This window comes from Olea europaea, chromosome 15 (assembly GCF_002742605.1).
Source record: "Olea europaea var. sylvestris chromosome 15, O_europaea_v1, whole genome shotgun sequence".
Classification (NCBI taxonomy): Eukaryota; Viridiplantae; Streptophyta; class Magnoliopsida; order Lamiales; family Oleaceae; genus Olea; species Olea europaea.
Genome location: NC_036251.1, coordinates 3,078,228 through 3,090,024, shown reverse-complemented (window position 1 = coordinate 3,090,024; position 11,797 = coordinate 3,078,228).

Genomic DNA, 11,797 nt, shown 5'->3' with positions numbered 1-11,797 from the left:
TAAAAAAATAAAAAATAATAAAAAATCTGATTTTAATTCCTATCAAATAAGGGCTTATTTTAGGGGAAACTTGACAAAAGACCCACAAAATTTTCAAAGTTGAAAATTGCACTCTTTTTCAAATTTTCAAGAGGTACATCATTTCATTGTTTACAATTTACCAACCCTCTCCCTCTCCCTCTCCTTTATTTATTATTTTTTTTTCTCAAATACCTCATTTTCATTTGAAGTTAGCATTTCATAATTTTCATCTAAATTTAATATTTTAACATTTTTAATTTCAAAACAACATTTTGACACGGATAACATGTTATTTTGCCATATATTACTTTATTAAAAGTTCTCGTTTTAAACAAGTAACATTTGTTATTCTATGTTATCCTTACTTTTTCTCTCTCTAATTTTACATATGTCATAGATTATTTGAGATACCCCATATTAATTATGTTATTCTTATTTTTGTAAAACCAATATTATCAACAAAACCTCATCATCACCACGTTACTTAATATATCACAATCCCCATGCCATCATCTCCCGCCACCACCACAAAACATAGATATCGCATTATCTTACTGTTTCGCGTGGGTAGTCGCTAATAATTAAAAAGGGATCAGACGATTGTGTAAAGAACAAACCTCTTGAGATAAAGTCCCAAAAAGAGGTGTTTTATTGGCGATGACTTTACAATTGGAATTTAAACAGAATGCCTTCAAGGGGCATAAGCACACGGGTATTGAAAAGAAATGTTTAAGTCTAAACTAAGAAATTGAAATTACATATTCTCTGTTTGAGAGTGTTTGATTCTGGTTTTTTTGCTCTATGTCTTCTCTTCCCTTTATATTCCCTTGATGATTTTTTCGTGATCAACCGCTTAGAAACTGTTTGATTGTTTTATAACTACACACTTCCTTCATGGTGACCAACTTATCGTGGATTTACCGTCTCTAACTGCTGTCACTAATCTTTGTCGTTCAACCGTCTTCAACGGAACTCCTTGAATCGTGGAATGTGATAAGATTACTCAATAACTGCTTCGATAACTGCACTTTTGGATAACCATAACATCTTATATTTGCTAAGATTCTGGGCGATTCGAAGGTTTGGGCGAGAACATGGTTATAACTCTGGGCGACTGCAAGGTACTTCATTCGCTCAGATTTTGGCCGTCTTGCAAGTTTGGGCGATGGTGTTATCGTGTTCGTGGGCTTCCACTGCATTCATTAATAACCCTATTTGGGCCTTTATCCTGAATTGCCCAGTTGGACTTTATTCTTTGGGCTATTCGATTTGAGCTGCACTTTTAGCTTGTCAACACTTACATGCTTGAAACTACTCCATCACAAAACACCACTACACCAGTAAAACATTATGTTGCGTATTCGAAACCACTCCACCACCACAGCAAAATTCGAATAACACATTATGTTACTCTTCTCAAACAATTTCCACAACACAGTCAGCCCCCTCCACCACCACAAAACATGGATTAACACATTATCTTACTCGAATAAACTACACACACCCCTATCCGCCATCACCACCACAAAACACAAGTAATGTTACGTAAAAAATATCCCCACACCAATGCTACCATCACCACCAAAACACAAGTACCACATTATGTTACTCGTCTAAAGTAATTCTCCATCATCATCTGCCGCCACCATCATCGTTGGATAAATTACCACCACATTCTGAAATTGAATTACGTTATATAAAGTTACCATTATATCTTATATGATTTAATAGACTATGGAATCTCTTTAGGGACAAATGATAAGGCACCGACCTGCCAAGAACCATGTTAACTTGAGAATGAATAAATAACAGGCTTAAACCACCAGTAGGACCAGAATTTAATACATTCATCGATGTCAAAGTTTGGACATTTCGCGATAGTTTAATCAGCTTCTTTGTGTTTATGTAATTTCAATAAGGTATCAGCTTTTAAGGAAAATATCTTCATCAATTACCGCAACAAAAACTAAGATTTAATTACTTTTCAATTTTAATTTGGAAAGCATATGCTATCACATTAAATGTGGTAATCTTGAGTAATGCTATTGATAAATGCATTTTTTGCGCTTATTCGAACTTGATTCTTTTTTAATTATATATAAATTGAGCAATTATCTATTTAATTTGTGTAAATTATTTTAATTGTAGGAAAATCCCGACTTGTGTACAATTTATATGAAAATAGGTTATTTGGAGCTTAATTGGAGTTGATATGAAGCAATTAAAAATTAACTGGATTGCAAGAGATCAATTGAAAATATCAATGAAGCATTTGGTAAAAAAATTCATAAGTTTCAGGAGTTAAATTCGACATTTGGGAAAGTTTGAAGATTAAATTGCAAACTTCAAAAGTTGTCTCGGGTCAACTATTATGATTTTGGAATGAAGAAGACTTAATTGCAAAATAAGATCGAGGGATAAAGTTATAGGAGAAAATGAGTTCAATTGAAAAATAAATTTTTTTCCTTTTATTTCCTAAACTCCTCAGTGGAAATTAATTTGTACTCTTTAGTAGAAACTAATTTAAACTTTTTGGTAGAAATCAAGTTGAATAAGGATTTTCCATAAATCTTTTCTATAAATACAACCGTTAGTCCAACAATTAAAGAGGGCATATAGGATTTCATTAGATACATACATTCAAACAAGGCTTGGGGGGTTATTGTACATATATTATATAAGCCAGAAGAAGGGAAAAATCAAGAAGCAAGGGTTTCAAGGATTTTACAAGAAGAGACGGATTCTTGATGCAAGATCTGCACCTTTTCCTCTTTTTTCCTCAATATCTAGTGGTGTACTTTAATTCCTTATTGTATTTTTATCCTCCCATGAAATGTAATTAAGTATTTGGTTAGGATGAATGATTATAACCTTGTTTTTGCTTAAAGAGTTTTAGATCTCCAATTTATTTTGTAAATTATTTTTACTTCTATTCTTAATACTTGGATTAATTGGCCACTAATTCATTGATTTAATGAACAATAAGTATGTAGAGAAGCGGATTTTTTATTTAGACTATGTAGTAAAAATTGGTAACTAGCATAAAACATAGAGATACTTATACTGATTATTGCGGTTGTTACATGAATTCTTCTCTTGATCACTGACTCGGGACTCCCATTCACTAATTCGGGATTTCATTTCCCTATTGCGAGCCTCCTAGCATTGAAAGATTTCTTTAAGGCTGAATTTTCCTTCTTGAAGTTGCTAGCTTCCTTGTCCTTGTTTCATCTAGAGCTTCTAACTCAACCGTTAGAAGGCGACTCGCCCCAACAAGTAAAGTTTTTGCATAGTTAAAACTCATCAGGCAAATAGTAAAAGCGGAATACAATTGTCATGGGAACTTAGAGGTGTGAATATAAACAAAAATGAAGAAGTAGAGCAAGAAGAATACCCTTCTGTTGTAGACTGCCAGGACCCTCTCTACATCATCTATTCTATGTCTAGCCAAAGCTCTGGCATGATGAGACATGATGAAAGCATTGATTGTATCAACTTCCTGTTCACCTCGAGTTGGAAGAAATCTAAGATCTAGGAGTAGAGAACCTTTGCTCTTAAACCTGATCTAATTAGCCCTTGAGCCACCTCTCCAACTTTAGACAGTAGGACGGGGCTCCCGTGGGCTCATCCAATAGCTGTGGAGATCTCTAGTCAGTGCTTTTTCCTTTTCTCTTGCCGGCGGTTATTCTCTTTTTGTGGGAGCTGGGGTCAATCCCTCACCGCTCTCTGGCTTAAGCTTAGGTAGCAAGCTCAAAACTACCTCCAAGTCGAAATCCATACATGCATACACAAAGTAAAGCTTATCAGGTAAAAAGGCTAATAATTGAAGTTATGCATAGTACAAAAATAAGATCTATAAACAAGGACCTACCAATATTTCGACCGATTCCCAACATCGACGTCTCTCTCATCGTTAAAACTTGAGATAGAAGGAATGAGAGAGGTGGTAGATGAGTCAGTTATTGAATTTGAGAATTCAAAAGAGGAGTAGGCTCAACATGACTATTGACAAGATGAATTTGGGGAAGTCTCCAATAAGTATTGAATGGAAAGAGACATAGGGCTAAAGAGAGAGCAAAAAAAAAAAAAAAAAAAAAGATCTTTCGTGATTGGCCTTTGGAAGGTCAGACGAAAAAGAACCGAGACTTTCTCTCACTATTAAAATTTCTATACTTAGGAACACAAAGAGGAACCCTAGTAGTGAAATAGACAAATGCATTATTCTAGGATAAATTGTGCAACTCAAACACATACTTAATAGGTCGATGGAGGGCGCAATTTTTTCACAAAACAAAGGTATAAAAAGTATATCGCTTTCCTCCATGCATTGGGATATGTCTGACGGGGGTTAAGATGGAATTCGTAGAAGATTGAGACAAAGACAGGATGAAGAAGAAACCTCAAACCTCCATCAAAACAATTTTTGTATATAGCAATCTCACGAGGATTTGACACAGAAAGCTCTTCTTTAGGTCTAGGGGTTCTATATATATAATCATCAATGTGCGTGTAACTATGAAGCAGTTGATCCAATTTGATTGGAAAATTATAAGAGCTAGATCCCTTTGGGATACCAAGAACTACTACCCTACCCTTCGGGTCCCATCCAAGTTCAAAGTTATACTTTGGATACTTGAAAGAACCGGTATAATTTTTCGAGGAACGTGGAATAAAAATGGAAGGGTCGATTGAGCCCATCATCTTGGTTGGTTGGTTGGCCGACCAGTGACCATGTCGATCGATTGACCAGCATGGCCGACCGACCATCTTTCGATGGGTCGATTTACCCTCCTTCCCCCTCACTCTCGGATTCACTCTTATCCCCACTTGACACTGAAGAGAATGGTTTTGAATGTTCTTGTCTAAAAGATAATGATGAGGACAAAATAATCTTGTAAATTGGAAAGTAACGAAAAACTAATGGAATTTCAAGAAAAATGAGAGTGGAAGAGGAAATTACCTTGGAGATGAAGATGGAAAATGTACTTAGGGTTTGCAAAAATGAGAAGATCTAAAGAAAAAAATGAGATCCCCATCCTTTTACATAGAAAAATTTTGGGTTGCTGAAAGCCCAAGCACAAAAAGTTGACCTACTTGTAGATTGCCAATTTGACGTAATTGTCTGCTACTCAATGTTGTCGATCTATTTGCATTAAAAAAAGAGGTAAATAAATAAATTTTGCAACGTAAAAGAGTGAAAATGCTACCACTTGACATATCGACAAGAGGTAGAGGGCTAGTGATGTTACATGGTTCAAATAATGGACTATGATGGCCAATCAAGTGAAGACAACTTTCGCCATTTCAGGTAACTTCTGTTATGATGGAGCGATCGCCGTTATGCTAGCTTGATTGTCGCCATGCTGCATTTACTCCTACTATGCTAGCCTGACTTTCGCCATGCTTGTTTGATTACAGCTATGATAGCTTGACTATCGTTATGCTAACTCAACTACTGCTATGCTAAATTGATCACTACTACCCAAATCATTCGGACATTCTTTAAATTGATTGAATATCGTTTGACAGTTATCATCGAGTCCATTACCCAATTTGTTGGTGGAGGTTAACTACTTAGCAAGTAGGTGAAAACTGTCTGGTGAATGAACGTGTTGCATTGGACACATGGATGATAACTGTTTAGCAATTACATGACTACAGGCACATATAAATACTTCATAGACGTGTCAGATATGGACTCTTTTTATTTAAAAAAAATAAAATATTCTGACATTCTATCGTTGTTCATCTACGAAAAAATCACTAATACACACGCCCGAGGTAAAAAGGGGAGAAAGCCCCAACCTCTTTTTGTAGGTTCATTAGAGTAGCAAAAGGCACCTTATTCCGTCCAGGAAATCAGGAGGTCTTATCTTAACTATTTCACGATGTCACCCAAAAATTATCAAAATCGGTGAAAAAATTCAGGCCGTAACTGGGTTCGACTAGTGATAATATCTGTTGGAAAATCTAGATGCAAGAAAAAAGTTACAAAGAAAATTCGATGAAGTGACTCCACGTTCCACAATGCATGTTCTTTTGTCTAGCTTTTAGCAACTGAATATGTAATTTCATATAATTAATCACAGCCATCAATCAATACAGCAACAAAATTATGTAGATTCTCCACCCTTGGATCCCTTAACAGCCACTATAAATATAACAGAACTTGACAAACCATTGGAACAAAAACTTAAAACACCTCATCTCCTTGTAAAAATACCTCAATAGTGCATTTCCCCCCCTTGAAAAAACACACAGAAAAGCAGCAAAAGCTAGAAAACATGGCAGGCAACAACAGGCAAATCAAGAAATCTTCATCTGGTTCTATTTCCCTCTTCAGCATCTTCAAAGCCAAAAATTCAAGGGCATTGAGGTCGGAAAGTACAAGGGATAATGACTCTGTAAAGGCTTACAAAGTATGGCCTAGTGATGAAGATAGAGGCCGGTGGGGGGTGGCTGAGCCTGGAATTGACCAGAAAGCTTATGATTACATCGCTTCAAGGACAGAGAAATGGAGAACTGGTTTGGTAGCCAACTAGTTATCGCATGATGATCATAGTTTAGATGAACAATAACTCGTTCTACATTTGTTATCAGCAGTTTAGTTCTGTTTAGTACTGCGTACCGTGTTTATTTTCAATGGTTTAATATGATATATACTTTCGTAGTATGGTATTCTAGTTTGAGAGCTGCAAATGCCCGAATGAATGATATTAAGATTAAATATTACAAACAAAAGTTTGAGAAGCTACTTTTGTATGATTTGTTATTGATGATGTATACATATTTTGACGCAGATTACAAGCTTGAAAACAGCGTTTTTTGGGTCAGTATGATCAAAATCACAAAAACTTGTTTCGATATCCTCTGTAAGCACTTGGAGAACTCAGATATTGAATCTGATTATGTTAATAGTAAAACTGAGATCCGTCCTTAAATTCTCGTCTCTTGAACCGACTCATCCCATATTCAAAATGGAATTATATCACGCCCCCATCCCAACAACGATAGGCTTGAACTTCCTTTGAAGGGCTTGAAAATAAAAAGTTTTTGCACTTGGTCGTGTTAAGACGTGGGGTTCTATCTTAAAAGATCCCATCGTTAAGAGAAATAGTCCAAACTATAGTTTCATCTTTATTCTGCTATGGGTTTTTATCCCTTAACAAGTTGTAACTTCAAGATTTGGGCACGTTCTTAGTTGCTCATTATACCGTTCACATACTTCATAAAAGTTCTCTAAATAAGTTTGCCGGAGAGTTAAGATTTCTTTTTTGAGCCTGGCTACCTTCGATTGGAGGAAATCATTTCAGTTTAAAATTTATGAACTAGGTCTGCTATGTAATAATACTATCTGGTGATAACATTTCTAGCTACACTCGAAAAGTTTTTTTCATGTCCAAAAACTTGCTTCGATATCTGCTCTATTAACTTGAACTGTTCACATATCGTATCTAATTCATTAATAGTTGTGAAAAAATGGCTACTGCAATGCATCCTTAAGTTTATCGTCTTTTGAACCTACTCGTCTCAGGTTGAGAACCGAAATATATCGCGCCCCCACCCAAACCCCAACCCCAACCCCACAATCTTAAACTTCCATTGAAGGACTTGAAAATAAAAAAGTTTTGGAATTTATATTAGGAATAAATTCTTATTATAGGGGTTAAAACAATACAATGGGACCATTCCTATTAATATATTCAGTTTAGATAATATCTACGAGATATGTTGTTTGGTAGTACTATTTTCATAGCGGCTTTAGAGTTTTGGCAATTTATTTGTTGGGAAGTATCTATAAAAGTAACTTTCATGTTTATAATCTTATTTATTTCATAATGCACTTTCAACTAATCAAAAACAATGAAAGGGCAAAAGCTGCTCGAAGAATAAAATAAAGTTTGATAAAAGAGAAGATCAATTGATTAATACAATGGTAAATAATAGGAAGTTGGTAGGATGCCATATAGAATTGGATTTGAAAGCACGCAAATCTTGCCAAACATGCTATAGTTTATCCATAATGATGGCTCTATCCACATTCTTAATTCAAATTAATTACTGGGATTTCTAATTAATTTGAATTTTAAAATCCAATACTTTAAGCTTTGGGTTGATGCTTTTGTTTCTAATTAGACTTGTTATGGTCCCAAAGAATTACTTTTAAGTTTGGAATTCATAGAGAGAGAGTGAAGTTGAATATTTGGCTTAGAGGGTTGGGGCACTAACACTAGGAATTATAAAAAATTGTATCAATTATAATTTTTATTTTTTTAATTTGCATAATTAGAGCCTGTTTGGGCTCGATTTTTTCAACAAAAAAATTGATTTTTTGACCGTTATTTCACTATGTCAACCGTCATATTTAACTTCTTTTCTCACAGTGGACCCCACTTTTCTCCTAACGGTAAAAAAATCAATTCTCAAAATCACTACCAAACAGACTCTTAATGAAGATTTATCGGAACAACATATCACATGCTTGGTATAAAATTAGAGAGCCGCTATCTGCATTCACTATATCTATGTTTAAAAAGAAATTATATTATATTTTTCAAGTTATGTAAATTTACCTAAATAAATATATATAAAATTAAATAAAAATATATCACTCTAAATTCATCCATAAATATTTATTGTAATTGAATTCGTTTGGACATTTTTATAATACCCTAACATTTATAAAATATCATCTTCAACTAAAGTCAAAACAACATGCAAGAGACACCATCAGAGCAAATACATATAGACATAAAAAATATATGAAGAAGAGTTTGAAAAAAATAAGGATTACCTTTTATTATGGGTTTAATGAATTTAATATGTAAATGATTCTTGATTTGTGTTTGGGTTATTTGATAATATGCCTTTTGAATTCAATTTTGCTTGCATAATTTATGTGTTGTGTTGGACTAAATGCAACATGCAAACTGCAAATGAATTCTAAAGACCACAATTTGAGCAATGTCTTAAATAGACATTTAGTAAAATAGTAATTTTGTGAAGATGTGATTTGAAAAATAAAGTTCTAAAGAAGGAAGCCAAAGAGGGGCACCATTTTTTCCCTTTCCTTTTCATTTTTTTTTCTCCCTTTATTTTCTGAATTATGACAAATGACATCACTTGAAATGAATTTTGAATTATTAATTTACATCGTGTATCTCACACTATCTCGAGTATGTTCATCCTACATTTATAATCAAAACTTCAAAATTTTATTTAATTATCCTTCAAAAATATCTCAATTAAGCTAGTCTGAAAATTTTAGGTGAATGGCGATCGACTCTCTCAATTCTAAATCAAGAATAATCAAAATCTTGCGATAATTGGTAATCAACTTCAAAAATCAATCTTTTTATATTCCCAACCTCGAACAGCCTAACAGTGTCTGGATACAATGTTGTGAACACTTTAAGCAAATAAGTATATTATTTAAATACTTAATAAATTGATATGAAGACAGCAAGAATACACTATCCCAATTATATGCACATAGTACGAATTACTAAAGCAAATGGGATTCAAATTCCGCAGTTTAAGAGTACAACTTTGGACCAACCCTTTTAAGAATCCTTAAAGATAGACAGCTTGCATGCAATATTATTGGAACTGTTGGAAGAATTTTGTGAATAGTGACGCCGAAATAAGTATAATGATGGTGACAAAGCCGAGGCAAGAGTTGGACTCTTTGTCCTTAAGTCGAATTTGCCCCGCAACGGTGCCTACGGATTTCGGCAATCGACTCCCAAGATACAACGGCTACACTTGTGTTTGTAGCACTCCAAAACACAAGTACAACGAACCCAATGTAGGTTTATGTACTCCACAGATGAAATGAAAGAAAATCAAAATAAATGAAATGATTTTGATTTTGGATAGAAGAGAGGATGAGCGACGTTTTTGCATATCAAACTGTGAGGAATAGGACACCCAAAGGGTCCTATTTATAGACCATGAAGGGGTGTGGTTGAGACCAAACCATGCACCATTTCCAAACAATGCACCTTTATGAAAAGGTGTCTATTCACTAATGGTTGAGGTCTTTTTCGTAATTTCTCATTCATCCGATATTGGTTTTCGAAATGTCAAATATACCCTTCAATACATGCAGAGAAATCAAAATTCTCTTTCGGGGGCGTTGCCCCCGACCCCCCACGAGGGGCGCTGCCCCCTCGACCCTCGCGACCTGACCGGGCAGGTCGATCCCCGTTTGTGCGCCCCGAAGCGGCGAAGTGGCAAACAATTTTGCCTAAACGGATTGAGTCGAGCTTTTGAGTATTTGGCCGAATTCGATACGAACTTTAATCGATTTTCAATTCTCAATTTATTTAACCAATATCCAACAATCCCCTCATGGAAGAATTTAAGGCTTCATTTGTATTTTAATTTTACAACAAAAAGGCTTTGAGAAGCCAGTTAATCTATAATTCAAATATTCAAAAAGAGCCCTTTATAAAGGAATCTTTTGACTCTTTTTTCAAGCGTTAGATGCCCTTTCTTTTAAAGTTCGTCTTTTGAGTCTGATAATTGATACCTTTAATTTTAGTAGCTAGCATATGATTAACCAAGTAAAGAATCTATGTGCTTTGTGAAGAGTTAATTGTTCTAATGATTATTGAATTTAGGTTCATATCTTTGATTGTTCACTAAATTATAAAATTTCAGAGTTTTGGTAACTGAATTTAGGTTTATGTCTTTGATTGCTTACTTAAATTTAAAATGTCGAGTTTTGGCTACTGAATTTTGAAATATGTCACACGTTACTCACTAACATAACTGTTGAATTTTGAAAAATATCGAGTTTACAGTGAGTAATGTACAGTATTTTTCAAATGCATTGTTATGTATTACGCCTTTTAGAACACTGATGTTAAGTGATGTGAGATTTTATCCTAGTAATATTGAGCATACATGCATATTTTTAACAACTATGGATGTATGAAAATATTAGTTCCTTTTAGTAATCTAATGTTGGAAAGTGTACATACCAAAATCAAGGATTAAATTTCGAAACTTAGCAACAACAATCAGTGCATATGATCAGTAAGGACTCCTGTATGGATGCACACTATGCTAAGTCAAGCACATATGCGCACATAGCTTGAACAACTTTGGCCGTATGGATAATAGTGACATGTTCTGTATGTTCCATGCTACATGACTAAACAGAATGGATGATAGATTTTGTCGTGTATATCTGTTTCTTAGCCCCCGTTTGATCCCCATTAAATTCAATTATATTACATTCTATTTTTCTCTCTCCTATTTTCAACCACACAATTTTTCATAAAATAATATTACACGTAAATCGAAAACTTTTCCTTCTTTTTCAACCACTCATTTTTCTAAAAAATACTATTTCCCCCATTTTCATTTTCAGGTAATGGGGGTCAAACGGAAGCTTAATTATATTCAACTCTCAAATCAATAGTATCAAATAATATCTGAGTAAAATAAATCGCACCTAATTAAGAAAACGCAAACGTTAGACTAGGGAACTTAGAACTCAACAATAATTTAGGTTTTGTGTTCCTTTCAAGAACTTTGAAGACTAAATCCAGTCATTTTAAAGGCTATACATGAATATATCTGCTTGTGCTTGAATTATGAGAAGCCAAATGCGAGAAAGTTGGACCATTCTAGAATAGTTGAAGGCTATACATGAATATATTCCCTTATTTGCGTAATATTGAAGAGTTGGAAAGGTTATAGGCTAAAAGGAACTCAAAGGGAAAAAAAAAAAAAAAAAAAAAAAAAAAAAAAAAAAAAAAAAAAA